The 18,439-nt window shown below is 36.1% G+C and overlaps 1 long non-coding RNA gene across 1 annotated transcript; it reads right to left on the minus strand.

Annotated features, from left to right (window-relative positions):
* Positions 1–5,147: 5,147 nt before the first annotated feature.
* LOC126720514 (uncharacterized) lies at positions 5,148–15,045 on the minus strand. The gene is made up of 3 exons (XR_007653471.1): positions 14,673–15,045; positions 13,734–13,884; positions 5,148–5,830 (listed from the first exon to the last, which is right to left on the minus strand). It is a non-coding gene; the product is annotated as an uncharacterized LOC126720514 (long non-coding RNA).
* Between the last annotated feature and the right edge of the window lie 3,394 nt (positions 15,046–18,439).

Consider the following 18,439-nt stretch of genomic DNA (forward strand, 5'->3'; position numbering starts at 1 on the left):
TGTGTCAAAAAATCCAAAAATCACATAAAAATTAGAGAATCAGAAAGCTTGTTTGACATTGTTAAGTTTTTGTCTCAAAACTTGTTTTGCCTTGTACCTTTGTGCTAATGGCTTTGTGCATTTTCGAGCATTGCTTGTTTCTTTGCACTCATATCTCTGTGGGAGAAATCTTGAAATCTTTGTGATTGTTGTAAATAGATCTTTAAACTTGTCATGAATGATTAGTGAATGGTTTTGTTGATCTTGAGACATGCATGGACTTGTGTCTATATATCTTCCCCCTCTTTATTTTTGTTTTGCTATAAAGAGCTCACCAATTGTAAATCTCCAAATGAAAAGAGATATTGAGCTGCAAAAGCCTGTCGCACATTCTAGTATTTGACTAGGAAAAAGGGTAAGCGACCTTATATTAAAGTGAATGTTTATTCAAAAAGGCCAAAGGCTTGTTCTTTAAAGTGAAATGTCATATATCACTCTCACATTGAGAGATGATTGCCTCAAAAGATCAAAAGGATCAAATGTTATGATTGAAAGTGGAGTCAAATGATAAGCTCCAAGTTATGTTATCAAGTTGTGTGGGAGGTCATATATACATATTTCTATAATTGAGATGGGTCACATGATCTAGTGCTAATTGTGTATGCCTTGGTTGAATTGATCATTGAAGCTTCACATTAGACGAAGGACTATCTCATTGTTGATATCCACACACAACACACAAGTTTATGTTCAACAAATGCCATATTCATTTGTGTGATTGTACTTGATGAAATGTGTTTTCACATGCTCAATCTTTGTTAATTCAAGCACAAAAAGATTTTTGAGTGTTTTAGGTGTTTTTGGAAAGTATTTTGTTTAAAAAATCTGAAAATTTCAAAAAACCAGTTTTGCCCTGTTTTGGCGGCTTAGTCGCGGGTATGTCAAGTCGCGAGCCTCAGTCGCATCTTCGCTGGTCATTTTTGGCGACTTGTTCGCGAGTGGAAGGTCCAGTCGTAAGGTTCACTCAGAGATTTTCGCGGCTCAGCTCGCGACTCACTCGCGGGTAGACCTTCCAGTCGCGAAAAACACTTAGAAAAATTTTTCAATTTTTTTCCTTGAGCGTTTTGGCGGCTTGATCTGGCGACTTTCTGGCGACTCGTTTCAGTCGCGAAAATCGCGTGTTTTGGACATACAGGGGCAGTTTTTAAACTTTTTATTTTCCCTCGATCTTTTTGTGACTGTTCATTGTCTTTCTCATCTACTCTTACCCATTCACACCGTGCCTCCATTTTCGATCTCCATTATTTGCCTCTTTTCAGCTCAAAATCGTCGACTAACAGGTATGGTTTTCTGTCTTGAACTCTATTTTACTTGTTGTTATGGTTTTCCCTCTGGATTATTCACATTTGATTGTGATTTTGTGATGGTTTTTTAGCTCAACTATTACTCTTTGTCCATGCTTAGCTTATGGAAGCTTGTGTTTCTGTTTTTGAGCTAGTTTATTTTGGTAGTTGTGTTCTTCATCATGTGCTTAGCTAGGGTTAGCTATTTTTGTCTGATCTGCTGTTGATGTCGTGTTCCACTATAATCCTGTATGGTATCCTGTTGATGTATTGTTGAATGTGGGTCCTTTTTCAGCTGATTATGTGGTTCTATTTGGACTCCCTATACTGTGTAGTTCAATTTGGGCCACTTGTGTCCCTCATTGCTATTTTCTAACCATTTGCATCCAGCTATTAGGGTTTCTTCATTGTCCCTAAAATTCCACTAACCCACTGCTAATATAGTCTGTTGGATTGTGTTCTGTCATTTCCCTTGTTCATAATGCAGACTGGTCATGTCACCATTCAAGAAAGCTGCTGTGAAAGGGGGGTAGTTCCAAAGGGAAGGAACCAGTAATTGATGTTGATGATTACCCACCTCAACCAAAAGGGACTCGCTCTTCATCAAAGAGATTCGATCCCAACAAGTTCAGATCATATGCAGCCTATCAGTCTTATGAGAATTTCTTTCAACATGCCACACCATTACTAGAAAGAGCTTTGGATCAGTCCTCACTTCATGACACTGACATTCCGAAATGGTTTGCTCACAAGGATTGGAATTACCTTCTCTCTGATCCGGATGACGTGTATGAAGAGTTGGTACAAGAATTTTATGCTAACGCAATTGTGGAAGGAGATGAACTTAAGTGCTGGGTTCGGAAAAAGAGCTTTTCTGTCTCTCCTACATATCTGGCAGAAATTCTTCACATCAACAGACCCATTTTCCGACATTCACCGGTTTATGATGATCTCTGTCCTGATGAGGAGCTTCTCAAAGAAAGTCTTGGTCAAGACTTGGAGTTCTCACCCAATGGCAAATCCATCAGTGTTTCCTCTCTTTCTCCAAAACTGATAGTGCTTACAATTGTGATGTTTCACAATTTGTACCCTTTATCAAGCACTGGGTATATGAACCTCGGACGTGCTTTGTTTCTTCATGATCTAATCTCTGATGTGGAAATAGACATATGTGCTCATATCTTTCATGTTCTGCGCAAAACGGTACTTCGAACTGAGTCTCAGATATGCGTTCCTTTCTGCAGTCTCATTTCACGGATCTTGAAGCTCAAGGGAATTTATCCAACGGCTGATGAATCTCCTATCTCCAAACCAAGTCCGATCAACATGCGTACATTCAATGCAAGCATTGGACATAGTCGGAAGAGAGCCAAACCAGAAACTTCTGCATCTCACAGTGACTCTCAGTTTAGCACTCTCTCCCTAGATGAGAAACTTGATCGCATTGTATCCTCTATCCATGAGTTGAATACAAAGATGTCTGGACTCACAGCTTCTCTACACCATCAAAGCACTCGATGGGATATGAAGTTTACTTCTCTTCAAACTCAATTGGATCAAATTCAGACAAAGCTGGAAGATGATGACTAGCCTATTCCATGACAAAAAGGGGGAGTGATAGGCATGATCAGAGGGGGAGGATATTACCTAAGGGGGAGTGTCTTTACATTCTTCTTCAGTTTCAATTTTCTCTTTAAGTTGATATATTGTGTTTTGTAAACTGTTATTCAGGATGTTTTTTGTGTTTGTACCCATGTGCTTTTGTAAGCTTTTAGGGTTAATGTTTTATGCATAGTTTGTAGGCTTTATGGTATGTACCTTGCTTAATGCAGCCTTTATGCTATGTTGAAATCAGTACTTTAATCTAAATATTCTGCATTTTGGTTTGTGTACTGTCACTCTTGTGCCCTTGTAGGATTGTTCCTAGATGCATATGCCTTGTGTGTTATGCATTGGTTGAGTGTTGAGCATACAAGTGTCTTGCCTTGTGCTTGTTAATTTGTATGTCCTTGTGTTCATTCCAAGTGTGAATGAGCACTGTGATCACTACCTTGTGGTGTTCACTTGGTTGATCAAGCCATGGTTTGTTTCATAACTCCATCTTTGCTTGATCACATACTGCCTGTTTCATATGCATTTATAATTTTCTGCTTACAATGATCATGGTGTATTGTTGTATTTCAGGAGTATTATGTTCATATGATTCAAGTGCTTCACAGCTTCTAGAGTTAGGTGTGAGTGAGTTTTGTTCAACTGTTCCCAACTCACATGTTAAGTCTAGAGTCTGTTTTAGGGTTTTGTCACGGAATAGCCAAAGGGGGAGATTGTAAGGTTGAATTTATTCAACCATCTAATTGACTTTATTCCATGCCAAATTTGCTTGTAATTCAGCATTTAGTAACCCTGTATTTAGGTGGGTTTGTTGTAAGGGTAGTGAGTGAGATAGAGTGAAGATTGCTCAAGAGTGTGCAAGAAAACAGAGACTCGCGGCTGGGACTCGCGGGTGACTCGCGGTTGCAAGCCGCCAGAAGCAGTACACGTGCCAAGCATGCTGGAAGATGAACAGTCATGCTAGCTGGAAGATGAACAGTCATGCTAGCTGGAGCACTACAGGACAAAACAGGACAACTGGCCATACGGTTAACTCGCGACTGGATCTCGCGACTTAGTCAAGCCGCGAGGTCAAGCCGCGAGCCACCCCTGTTTTGTAAAACCTGACGTTTCACATTCCTCTCCCACTCCAGTATAAATACCCCTTTTACCCACGATTGAAAGAGAGCTTCCAGAGAGAATTTTGAGAGAGAAACCCTAAAGAAAAACCAGATTGTTTCACCCACAATCTCTACCTTAGAGTTTCTTCAAATTCATCAACTCTCTTCCTCTCCATTGTCAAATCCTTGAGAGGCATTATACCAAACCTGGTACTCACCATCATCATCACTGTGAGACAGTTGTTTGGATTTCTGGGAAGCAGCTAGGAAGGAACCAATCTTCATTGGTTGATGCTACGGTCTAGTAGCGGAATCCGGGAAGCTAGAAAAGAAAAAGGTTTGGCGCAACCTCGTTGGAGCAAGAAGCTTGGAGGGCTTAGGTGCACTAGGTAGATTAGGCTTGGAGGGTCTATTGCTGTCCTTGTATCCCAACTGTATTTTCTAGTGGATTGTTTACCGCTTGGAGGACGGCGGAGAGGTTTTTCGCCGAGGACTTCGGTTTCCTCTTCGATAACACATCGCGTGTTGTCTTTGTGTTTGCATCTTCCTTCCTCTCTATCTTTACCCTTTTATTATCTGCTGTGGTTTTATTCTGTTATGGCTTAGATAGTCTTTAACCAATTTCGTAGTATAGCATGTGTTAAGTTTCCGCACACTAGTTGTTTGACATATTGCTTGTATTGGTTAAGTTGTAATTTGGGGGTCTAAACGTTCAAAGGTGTTTTGTACACGTTTTTGAACTTTCACTATTGAAAGGTCATAGTCCTTCGAATATAATATACTAAAAGGTGTTTATTGAAATGTCATATTAGACATTCCAAAAGACGCCTATTGATCCATAAATTGCCTATTAAATGAAAATGTGCATATTAACCGAAAATGTGCCTATTGAATGAAAAGTTCCCATTGAAAAATAAAAACCTCAAATAAAAAGTCACAACTGTTCGGTATCCAAACACAAACAAACGAACAAAAAAAATAAAATCTCATATTTACAATGACAATTCAAATATATTAGGAATTGAATTCTTAAAGAATAACACTAATCTTTTAATTAAGGAATTGAATTTTTGCTATTGAGTATAAAACTTGATTGATACTAGTTACTAAACAATTAATATTGAAAAGGGTTCTCGTTCAGCTATCATGAAAATATCCTATTCCTTGCTAATGAATATAAGATAACAAAAAAATTAAATAAAAACTTATTCTTCACAATGACACCAAACCCCCTAGCCACAATCATGGTTCTCACAATTTAATTCCCATTGTCCATGACAAAGTATCCCCATTACTCACTCACCTATATTAGTGCATCCATATTCTCTTCATTAGTAACTTACAACTGCCCATGTTGCCTTAACAGGTGAACTTTAAAGTTCAAAGAAATGATAACTTCAACATGTGGCATTTTGCTAGGCCACGCATTTATCTAGCTGCTGTTATTAATAATACAAAGGCAGGGAAATGAACAATGTTATGGTACAAACAGCTTTGTAACACAACCCGAGTCCTCAAACAAAGCATACAATATTGATAGACATTATAATGAATAGAAACTGCACTTGATGTGGCTCACTGCATAAGTAACAACATATTAATGCCTGTCCAAATCAAGCTTCAATGCGGTTTCTGCAGCTTGCTTAAACTAAAAAACATATCCATTTGCAATCAATTAGTCTTAATGCATAAAAACTTTGTAGAAAGTCAATAAATAAGCCAGACAAAAAAAAAAAATCTTAACTACTCTGGAGTTTCAATCTTGTATCTTCCACTATAGATCATATCAAATCCTCCCTGATAAAAAGAAATGGCGAGCAAATTATTAAAAAAAAAAATTGAAATAGAACTTATATTTAAAATGACATATATAAAGAAACAAATTGATGAGGAGAATATTGTAAAATACCTCAGTTAGTGTGGCACATAGGAGGTAAAAGCAATGGTATTTTCTTTTAGATTTGGTAATCTAGCAAACAAGAGAACTTTCTAATAGATTCCTTCTAATTTTTGCCCCACTATAACTACATAGTAATGTCACTATGACTTTATCAAGAAAAAAAAAATGTCACTATGACATGAAAGAGACATTATAATGAGAAGTTCAAACTAATACACCTAAAACATATGCATAATTAAGAAATATATATGCAGTATGTATAATTGAAATGAAAGGAATAAAAGTGTAAAGACAGTCTTCATTGAAAAGCAAACCATGGAAAACTAATAAAAAACCTTGAGTTGTTATTTCGAATTGAAAGTTCAAAAACGTGTACAAAAACACTTTTGAACGTTTAGACCCCCAAAAACCAAATTAACCAACACAAGCAATATGTCAAACAACTAGTGTGCGGAAACTTAACATATGTTATAATATGGAATTGGTTAAACAACTATCTAAGCCATAATAAAATAAACCACAGCAGATAAAGTAAAGGCAGAGATAGAGAGGAAGGAAGATGCAAACACAGAGATAACACCAGATGTGTTATCGAAGAGGAAACCGAAGACCTCGGCGAAAAACCTCTCCGCCGCCCTCCAAGCGGTAATCAATCCACTAGAAAATACAGTTGGGATACAAGGACAGCAATAGACCCTCCAAGCCTAATCTACCCAATGCACCTAAGCCCTCCAAGCTTCTTGCTCCAACGAGGTTGCGCCGAACCTTTTTCTTTTCTAGCTTTCCGGATTCCGCTACTACACCGTAGCATCAACCAATGAAGATTGGCTCCTTCCTAACTACTTCCCAGAAATCCAAACGTCTGTCTCACAGAGATGATAATGGTGAGAACCAGGTTTGGTATAATGCCTCTCAAGGATTTGACAATGGAGAGGAAGAGAGTGAGGGAATTTGATGAGACTCTAAGGTAGAGATTGTGGGTGAAACAATCTGGTTTTTCTTTAGGGTTTCTCTCTCAAAATTCTCTCTGGAAGCTCTCTTTCAATCGTGGGTTAAAAGGGTATTTATACTGAAGTGGAGTGGAATGCGAAACGTCAGGTTTTTCCAAAACAGGGGTGGCTCGCGGCTTGACCTCGCGGCTTGACTAAGTCGCGAGTTCCAGTCGCGAGTTAACCGTATGGCCAGTTGTCCTGTTTTGTCCTGTAGTGCTCCAGCTAGCATGACTGTTCATCTTCCAGCATGCTTGGCACGTGTGCATCTTCTGGCGGGTTGAAGCCGCGAGTCCAGCCGCGAGTCCCAGCCGCGACACTCTGTTTTCTTGCACACTCTTGAGCAATCTTCACACTATCTCACTCACTACCCTTACAACAATCCCACCTAAATACAGGGTTACTAAATGCTGAATTACAAGCAAATTTGGCACGGAATAAAGCCAATTAGATGGTTGAATAAATTCAACCTTACAATCTCCCCCTTTGGCTATTCCGTGACAAAACCCTAAAACAGACTCTAGACTTAACATGTGAGTTGGGAACAGTTGATCAAAACTTACTCACACCTAACTCTAGAAGCTGTGAAGCACTTGAATCATATGAACATAAACTCCTGAAACACAACAATACACCATGATCATTGTAAGCAGAAAATTATAAATGCATATGAAACAGGCAACATGAGATCAAGCAAAAATGGAGTTAATAAACAAACCATGGCTTGATCAACCAAGTGAACACCACAAGGTAGTGATCACAGTGTTCATTCACACTTGGAATGAACACAAGGACATACAAGTTAACAAGCACAAGGCAAGACGCTTGTATGTTCAACACTCAACCAATGCATAGCACACAAGGCATATGCATCTAGGAACAATCCTACAAGGGCACAAGAGTGACAGTACAACAATCACAATGCAGAACATTTAGATTAAAGTACTGATTTCAACATAGCATAAAGGCTGCACTTAAGCATGGTACATACCACAAGGCCTACAAACTATGCATAAAACAATAACCCTAAAAGCTTACAAAAGCATATGGGTACAAACACATTATATTGAATAAAAACTTAAATAATATAAACTAAAAGTGCATAAAGTTTCTCCCCTTCAAAGTGATTAAAGTTTCTCCTCTTCAAAGTGATGAGAAGCTGTGATGCACTTGGAACATATTTATACTTGTACCCTGAAACACTTGCACAAACCACATTAGACCCTCAAGGTAAAGCAAGTAATAAATGACAAGTATAGAAATGACTACAATGATCACATAGCAAAGCAAATGATCATCTGAACATGCATTCAATGAAGTATAATAACATAGGGATATATGCATGTCCAAAGCACAAACATGATGCAATGAGAACACCAAAGCATAACACAAAGCACCATAAAGCCAACAAGAAAACAAACAGAACAAGGTTTTCTAGTTAACACAATGTCTTCTCCCCCTTGGTATATGCATCTCCCCTATGGAATATCTCTCCCCCTACAAATATGCATGAGAAATAGAATTTCTCCCCCTAAGGATGTGCACAAGAGTCATATAGAAAAGACAAAATACTCCGAAACATTCTCTAGAGTATACTCTCCCCCTTTTTGTCAGGAATAGACAAAGGGTCAAGAAGAAACGAGGGCAAGAGATGAAGGTATGAACAATGCTAATGATGCATGAGGGGTGCAAGATGAATGAGAAAATGAAGCTCAAACCTAAGACAAAGTAACATGCTACAAAGCATAAGGTAAGCATGACATGCTAGGATGAAACAGCAAGGTCAAGACCAATGCATGACAAGGGTAGCAAAGGTGTGTGCAAGAGGTGGCTAAGTGCAATGCATGATCAATGCATGAAAAATGCACATGTGGGGCAAAGTGTGTTAAAATACACAACCAATGAACCAAACATGTTCCTAATGAGGAAACATGAGAAACCCCAAATTTTGGTACTCATCGGAGTCTAAACAAGCGAGAAAATGTCGAAGAGGCATTTTATCAAACACCTAGCATGCACACTATAAACAAAAATGTGAAACAATGCATGAACATCATGAAAACCACCCTTAATACATGTTCTTACTGCCACAAGGGGCCAACATCCAATGCATATCAACAAAAGAAACCAATCCCATGAAGAAAATTAACAAAAAATAAGTTTTCCCAACCCCTATGATGAAAATCCCAACCAAGAGCACAAAACTCTCCAAAACATAATCTAAGGATCAAAATCAATGAAAAGAGTTTATAATTACCTTAGAGATGTTAATGGATTGAAAAACCATTCAAATTGGTTGGGTTTTGATGTAAAAATATTGAAAGAGGGGTTTTAGAGAGGATGGGAGAGGTTTAAAACAAGTTTCCCACGAAAAAGCTCTTTAAAAAGCTGATTCTGGGCGACTCGCGACTGGCGAGTCGCGAGCCAAGTCGCGAGTGAGCCGCGAAACCTCTCTGTCTGAGCTCGCGGCTTAGACTCGCGGCTTGCAAGCCGCCAAACCGACCAGCCAAAACTGGCAGCTCACGCAAGTAGCCAAAATGAGTGGCCAAAAAATCTGACACTTGTTTTTCAAACCAGAACATGTTTAAACATTGAAAAACAAAGTAAGCACTAAACATAAACTCAAAGAGTGATAAAAATCACTTCCAAAAACATATAAAATGATCAAAAATCTTTTTGGATTGAACCATATATGATTGAGCACACACACATCACATTTAGACAAGTACCATCTAACAAATGAATAAGACATTCATTGAACATAAGGCAAGTGTGTTATGTGTGTGTATCAAATGTGGAATAGTCCTTAGTCTAGAATGAAGCTTCAATGATCAATTCAATCAAGTCATACACAACTAGTACTAAGTCAAGTGGTATATCTCAATTATAGAAGTGAACATATATGACCTCCCACAAGAAAATGATTACATAAGATTGAAGCTTTTCATTTGGCTTCTTACAATTCATATCATTTGATCATTTTGAATCAATACAACTCATTTTGAGCAATACATCTCATTTTTGAGATTGATGCCTGAAACTTTTGATATTTCAATTTGATGAATAAGCCTTTGGCTTTTTGGGCATCATACATTTTCATATAAGTCGCTTTCCCTTTTTCCTAGTCGAATACTAGTATGTGCGATGGCTTTTGCAGCTCATTATCTCTTTTCATTTTGAGATTTACATTTATTGAGCTCTTTAAGCAATAAAGATAAAAGAGTGGGAAGAGATATAAGCACAAGTCTACGCATGTATCAAAACCAACATGACTATTGACAAATCATTCATGACAAGCTTGAAGATCGATTTACAACAATCACACAAAGATGTCAAGATTTTTCCCACAAAGATATAAGTGCAAAAATAACAAGCTAAGCTCGAAAATGCACAAAGCCATTTGTACAAAGGTACAAGGCCAAACTCACATGTGATATGTGCTCAAACATATACGATCAAACTTTTTGAATTTTTCACTTTTTATGTGGTTTTGGATTTTTACTCACACAAAATAGAAACATAAAAGTAAGATAAAAAACGAAACAATGCATACAAATAAATGCAAGATGCACAAAATGCATGAAGTTATGACATTTAATGCATGAAGGGTCCTACAAAGATCGAAAGAATTAGATCAAGGACCAAAAGAGCAAAAGCTCAACCATAGGAACCCTTCCTCATCCAAACGGAACGATTGTTTGGAATGAGTGTCTCAAGAGAAGCGAGACGAGGGTTGGAAGAATGAGAACCGGAGATGCACATAGTCAAGGAGTTAAGAGCATTAAACATTTTCTTTAACAACATGCTATTTTCACTCAAATCCAGTTTACTCTTTTTAGCACAACTTCCAAAAAGCTCAAGTTTCTCTTTTCTTTTGATTCTCTTAAGAGTTTGAAACTTAGAGCAATGAAGTCTTAGATGACCAAAGGCACCACAATGGTGACAAATAATGTGTTTAGGTCCACTAGGCTTTTTGGGAATGGATCTAGCAACATGGTTTTGTTCCCTCTTCAACTTATGACATTGAGGTCTTATATGACCAATCACACCACAATGGTGGCAAGTTGGAACAAACTTAGATCCATCCAAAGCCTTAGGTTGAGACCTAAACGAAGTCTTTGACTTAACAGCCTTTCTCTCCACCTTTTGATTTCTTTTATGTGGAGGAATGTACACCGATTTGTCCTTTAAGGTAGAACACACACTAGGCACAAAATCGGGTACCACAACATGATTGCAACAAACATTATCATCCTTTTTAACAATAGGTTCAGCAATCAAACACTTGGCATGCATCTTAAGAGATTCATTTTCACATTTAAGATCATCAACAAGTTTGTTAGACAAAACAAGTTTAGCATCCAAGTCCATATTCAAACATTCAAACTCTTTCAGCTTTTCAAGAGAAATTTCAGCAAGTTTTTTATATTTCTCAACCAATTTGTTGGATTCATTGAGCTTAGCAATCAAATCATCATTTTCACAAAATAACTTACTCAAATTCTTTTGAAACTTCTTAGCAATTTTCTTGAAGAGTTTGTCAACAACACCCATAGATTCAAATAACATGTCATCACACTTATGAGGATTAACACTCATAGAGGCATTTTCACAAACACGTGGCATGTTACATTCATCACCAACCAAATCATGCAAAGAGTCATACAAAGCACAATCCATGGCAAAAAAACACAAGGGGTCAAGGATCACACTTAGGTATTTAAACCACAACAAGTGTACCCGCTCTGATACCAATTGAAAGTTCAAAAACGTGTACAAAAACACTTTTGAACGTTTGGACCCCCAAAAACCAAATTAACCAACACAAGCAATATGTCAAACAACTAGTGTGCGGAAACTTAACATATGCTATAATATGGAATTGGTTAAACAACTATCTAAGCCATAATAAAATAAACCACAGCAGATAAAGTAAAGGCAGAGATAGAGAGGAAGGAAGATGCAAACACAGAGATAACACCAGATGTGTTATCGAAGAGGAAACCGAAGACCTCGGCGAAAAACCTCTCCGCCGCCCTCCAAGCGGTAATCAATCCACTAGAAAATACAGTTGGGATACAAGGACAGCAATAGACCCTCCAAGCCTAATCTACCCAATGCACCTAAGCCCTCCAAGCTTCTTGCTCCAACGAGGTTGCGCCGAACCTTTTTCTTTTCTAGCTTTCCGGATTCCGCTACTACACCGTAGCATCAACCAATGAAGATTGGCTCCTTCCTAACTGCTTCCCAGAAATCCAAACGTCTGTCTCACAGAGATGATAATGGTGAGAACCAGGTTTGGTATAATGCCTCTCAAGGATTTGACAATGGAGAGGAAGAGAGTGAGGGAATTTGATGAGACTCTAAGGTAGAGATTGTGGGTGAAACAATCTGGTTTTTCTTTAGGGTTTCTCTCTCAAAATTCTCTCTGGAAGCTCTCTTTCAATCGTGGGTTAAAAGGGTATTTATACTGAAGTGGAGTGGAATGCGAAACGTCAGGTTTTTCCAAAACAGGGGTGGCTCGCGGCTTGACCTCGCGGCTTGACTAAGTCGCGAGTTCCAGTCGCGAGTTAACCGTATGGCCAGTTGTCCTGTTTTGTCCTGTAGTGCTCCAGCTAGCATGACTGTTCATCTTCCAGCATGCTTGGCACGTGTGCATCTTCTGGCGGGTTGAAGCCGCGAGTCCAGCCGCGAGTCCCAGCCGCGACACTCTGTTTTCTTGCACACTCTTGAGCAATCTTCACACTATCTCACTCACTACCCTTACAACAATCCCACCTAAATACAGGGTTACTAAATGCTGAATTACAAGCAAAGTTGGCACGGAATAAAGCCAATTAGATGGTTGAATAAATTCAACCTTACACGAATTGTTTTGGCATTGTTAAAGACCTCAAGAACTGGATTGGACTGTGATATTAAAGGTCAAAGTGGACATAAACCTTGATTTACACTTGATTTTTTCTAATGCCTAAATGCACATTAGAAAAAATGCAATGACCAATGGCAACTAAAACCAACAGGTACAAACCATAGAGTGGATAAGACTAATGCAAGAGTAAGTAAGACATTTTGTCAAACACATGGTGTGCACAAAATTTCAACATTAGAATGTACCATAAAACCGATAATGAACAATCCTAAGTGTGGGATGAGTACATCAAATAGTTCAAACAATCAAAGCCAAGTCAGAAATCCACACCTCATGTATCAATGTCTAAGATATAGGATTTTTCTTCTTCTGAATAATGTGTAAGATATTAACGATTGTTATTATAAATAAAAGAAACTAATATTTTAAAACAGAAATATACAGCTTATTTACACATTGAACAGTTCCTGTAACACAACAAACAACAACAATAACATAACAAACAGACAGAACAAACAAATTAAAGAGTATCAAATATACAAAACTAAATAACTAATTAAATTATTCCATGAACAGTGTAAAGCCAAAAACCCAACTCTTCCATGGCTTTTATATCATAAGAAATCACATGATATCTGTCTTAAATGATGTTAAACCTTCCAATTCGCAAAATAAAGTATAGAACCTAGAATTCAAAATCATACTGTTGGTTTTTTGGGACAGTGAGAAACCAACCAGCAAGTGAAAAATAAGATTAATAAGAAAGAAGCAAAATTAAGAAGAAGCCACACCCTATGTGTTCAACTGTGTTTGGTTTACTGCAAATGCATATTATATAACAACAATCAAATGAAAATAGTGTTTGAAAAAATCAGAAAAGAGAAGAACGAACAATCTATGGAAGAGTATAAAAGAGAAGAAAAAGAATCTGTCCAATACCAGAACAATCTCATAGACAAAACATTTGACTCCATGCTTCATCCGGTTGCGTCAAATCAACAATTGATGCTACAATCTCTTCATCAGTATCAGAGGGGACTGGTCTAACAGTAGTGAAGGGCCTCCCATAGATCTTTCTCTCCTACTCTCTCTACACAATACGTTCATTAAAGAAAAAAGTAAATCAAGATTAAATTGCTGAAAACTATAAAAGAATGAAAGGGCTCAATACAAAATTGGAACAGAAAATTAATAATTTTGTTGATTTAGTGATTACCCAAAACATTAACCATTTTTTTATAAAAAAAAATTCGTAATTAATAGTTCTGTTGATTCAATGAATATAATGAATTGATAAGGCTTATTATACATTAAATTGAGTAAACAAACATTTCGAGAGAAAACCAAAAGCCCAAAACAAAATTGAATCTACACAAATACCTAAACCTAAACAAATCCATCAAAAATACCCAAAATTGAGTTGTACTTAAAACCCAAGTATTAAAAAGCTTTTCTCTCTGTGTTTGCCTATAGTTCCAGCAATCTAAGGCTGGTGTTGTAGTGAAAATTAATGGTTATAATGGCCCTTCAATATTTCTTCCAAACTATCTCTCAGTTTCTTTATTTGCATCTTTCAAATTGTCTCTCAATCTCTCTCTTATCTGAATTCATTTGTGTGTTTTTTAAACCATATACATTTATTAAGAAACCTTTAAACGGCCTTGAAATTTAAACAGTGAATTAGCATTCCCAGAACTCGTGTGGCCTTTCGCTCTTAAAATGTACATGTGTGTGATTGAAGAGCGTATAAAGAGAAAGAAACGGTGTAATATTTGTAACTACCGAATGAACCCTAAATCAAAATCAAGCCAATTGAAATACCAAAAGCCTAAATCATATTTAACTGGCAAGTAAAAAGAACAAAATTGGAAACTTTACCAGTAAAGCTTTTGGAGAAAGACCGGTCCGATCACAGTAAACATGTTCTTGACGTCGAACTGTAAGGCAGCAACTCCGAGAAGACGGTAGCAGGACGTAATACAATGGGAGGAAAGCTTTTTGTGAGACGTTGGGTTGATTTTAAGGGGCCTAAGAAGTTCTTCATCATTGTAGAGAGAAGGATTTGGTAAATTAGAGAAAAGAAAGAGAAGGGGGAAACAGCTTCGGTGAGGGTAGCAAATTGATGACTGAAGGCAGTGACAGGGGAGGGTTGGGGAAAACAATGGAGACTACATTGGGGGTCAAAGGCTGAGAAAAGGCGAAGAAACTGTTTTTGAGAAAAGAGTCTAATAAGAGAGGCTTTTATAAAAAAAAAAAAAAAATATATATATATATATATATATATATATAAGAGAGGCTTTGAAGAGAAATTCATAACCATTCAGTGAACTGGTGCAACCAAACACCAAACAGTAGCAGCTAAAACGGTTTGCTTAAGCAGGCCTAACGACCAGACACATTTTTCTGTGTTTTAAAATATATAGACGTGGCACAAATTTATGTAGCCACATAGCGCAATGAGGAGTGATCTACGAAAAGTCAAACATTTATTATTCTAACTAGTTGAAGGCCCGTGCGTTGCACGGTTTTTGTAGAATATATATAATTATTATAACCAAATAAGTAATTATTATAACGAAATGAATAAATTGCATTAGTATAACAACCATCAAATATAAAATGATAGCATCTTAATACAAAATTATCTTCTAACATACCAATTGTGTTATTATAATATCATTTGTAATTATACGTATCAAACTATTCGCATATGAATATTATATCTAATGAATCTACAATATAAGTGATTTGCAGTATTGTTAACAATAATATTAATGATTAAAATCTTTAGACAAAGTAACATAAAATTGATCACTTTTTAAAGATAGAACTATTCAAGGAATAAAACCTTTGTTCTAATTAAAAAAAATTGCAAAGTTCTACATCTAAATTACAAACCTTTCTTCGGATGCTTGAAATCTTTCTTGACAAACCTGAAAAAAAAATTAAAAAATAAAAAATAAACAGATTTTTAAAAAACTAAAGTACCATATAGATTGCAAAAGTGTATGTAAATTTAATAGTCTATGATTGGAATTTACTACGACACCTTACATATATATTGGACAACAAAATAATTAAATTGGATCAAACCATTAAAATATGAATTAGATCAAACATAAAGAAATTACCCCCTCAAAAAAAGAAAAATATAAGGAAATTAGCTTTGTGGGGGGGGGGGGGGGGGGAGACTGAGAGGCCCATTCCAATATCTATACTGGGCCAAGGGCCCAGTCCATGGAAAAACCCCTCCTTGGCCATTGAAAAATCTCCTCGGATGGATATAGCCGATGGTAAAAGAGGTAACAGACCACCGGTGGCGAGACTCCAGATCGTTCCACAAGGCAGGGAAAGCACGAAAGTAGAGAAAGACAACAGATAGAACGGAAGCGTCTAAGGGAAGGCAGCCTTTATTGTATTCAGTACCTTGTGCCTGACACAGCCATACTTCTCTATCCTTACAACCACTCCCCATAACTGGAGGTAGGGGCGGATGGGACAAGTACCTACCCTAAGGACCCCAGCCAGGAGGAGGAAAACGACTATAAAAAGGGGAGTAAAAAAAAAAAAAAGGAGAAGGGGGAATCCCCAACACACCGGAAGCACCAAGAAAAGCTCCTCGGATTCTGCCGAGGACTAATTCTCTTTGTTAAATTTGGCCCATGGGAAATACCTTGATGGTCGTCATTTACACACCAAAGCCCAGTTCTGTAACTCACCCTCTACAAATTCATTGTCTAGGGCTCCTTGGGCCGGAACCACATAATTGTTAGGCCTGGACCCCGAATCGGGACCCTACAAGTCTAAACAAAAGGCAACAAATACATAAAACGTATTTAATTTATTATAATAAAAAAATTAGAGTAAAAAATACATACCTACATGATTGTAGGTAGAAAAATGGAAGCCTGAATAAAAAAACTGTACAATAAATTGGAGAATGAAAAACTACACCAACTAACTATGTATATATATACATACTCCACCTAGAAAAGGAGTCCAAGTAAAAATCAAATACTCTAAACTCCTTGAAGTTACCTAATCAAGAAGTTTAGGTTAATTACATATTAGTTTTTTTTTTAAATACTTTATCCCAAAAAAAAATTAGTTAACCTTATTAGCTATTGTTATTAGATTTTTTTTTTAATTTTTTGTTTACGTTAAAGTTAATACCCAAAAAAAAAAAAAAAAAAAAAAAAAAAAAAAAAAAAACAACAACAACAACAACAACATACGGGAAGTAGTATGTTTTTTTTTTTTTTTAATTATTTTAGAGATACACTTACTTTATGATAACAATGAATTAGAGTCCTTATTTTTTGAATTTGAGATATGAATGAATTAAAGTCCTGATTAATCTAATATTAATCTACAATTTTTTTTTTTTGAGATACACTTACTTTATGATAACAATGAATTAGAGATAAAAATAAATTAGAGCCCTAATTATCTAATATTAATTTACCTACAATCTTACATGAAGTAGTTTTTATTTTACGCTTAGTATATAATATTTTTTTTTATTAATCTAATATTAATATATACAAATTAAAATAAAAAAGTTGTGAGCGATAGCCCCAATTGAAACGTTCAAAAGCATCCAGTGAAATAGATGGTAGGAGTATTTTATTTTATTTTTAAAAAAAAAATCTAATATGTAATTAACCTGCAAGAACTAATAGTTTTTTTAAAGAAAGTTTTAAAAAGAAAGTTTTTTAATATCTTTTTTTTCCTTTTACGTTTTTTATAGAAAGTTTTAATAATTACATATTAGTTTTTTTTTTTTTCAATTTGATGAAAGAAAAAAAAAATTACTTGCAAGGTTGTAGGTAGGGCAGAGAGGAGAAATGAAGAATATAGCAAATAATTGTAAAGTACGTAGTAGAAATAATGAAACATCAAAAAACTGTGTGTATATATAGTGAGAATTTTAGGTTGTGAAGAAGAAGATATAAACAAAAAGAAGTATTTAGGTAAAACTCAAAATTTTTTTTGTTTTTTACTTAATTGTTAGGAAAAAGATGACATAAGATGCAAATTTATCCACCAAAAAAAAAAAGGAAAAAAAAATGCAAGTTCTATCTTTTTTTTTTTTTTTTTTTTTTCCTTTTATGTTTTTTAAAGAAACATATGCAAATTTGTATATATGATTTCAATATACAACGGAAGCTCTTTTTCCAATTGTGGGAGTTTCAATTTCTAAGTGGATGTATTAGACCTCTTTTATGCAAATTTGTATATATGATTTCAATATACAACGGAAGCTCTTTTTCCAATTATGGGAGTTTCAATTTCTAAGTGGATGTATTAGACCTCTTTTATGCAAATTTGTATATATGATTTCAATATTATGGGAGTTTCAATTTCTAAGTGGATGTATTAGACCTCTTTTTTCTTTTTCTTTTTTCTTTTTTTTTGGTATATGTTGTTGCAATTTAAGATGCATTAGACCTCTTTTTTGTAGTATAAGTTGTTGCAATTTAAGATGTATTAGACTTCTTTACATATATATATAAGAGAGGCTTTGAAGAGAAATTCATAACCATTCAGTGAACTGGTGCAACCAAACACCAAACAGTAGCAGCTAAAACGGTTTGCTTAAGCAGGCCTAACAACCAGACACATTTTTCTGTGTTTTAAAATAT

The sequence above is a fragment of the Quercus robur genome, chromosome 4, assembly GCF_932294415.1.
Source record: "Quercus robur chromosome 4, dhQueRobu3.1, whole genome shotgun sequence".
NCBI lineage: Eukaryota > Viridiplantae > Streptophyta > Magnoliopsida > Fagales > Fagaceae > Quercus > Quercus robur.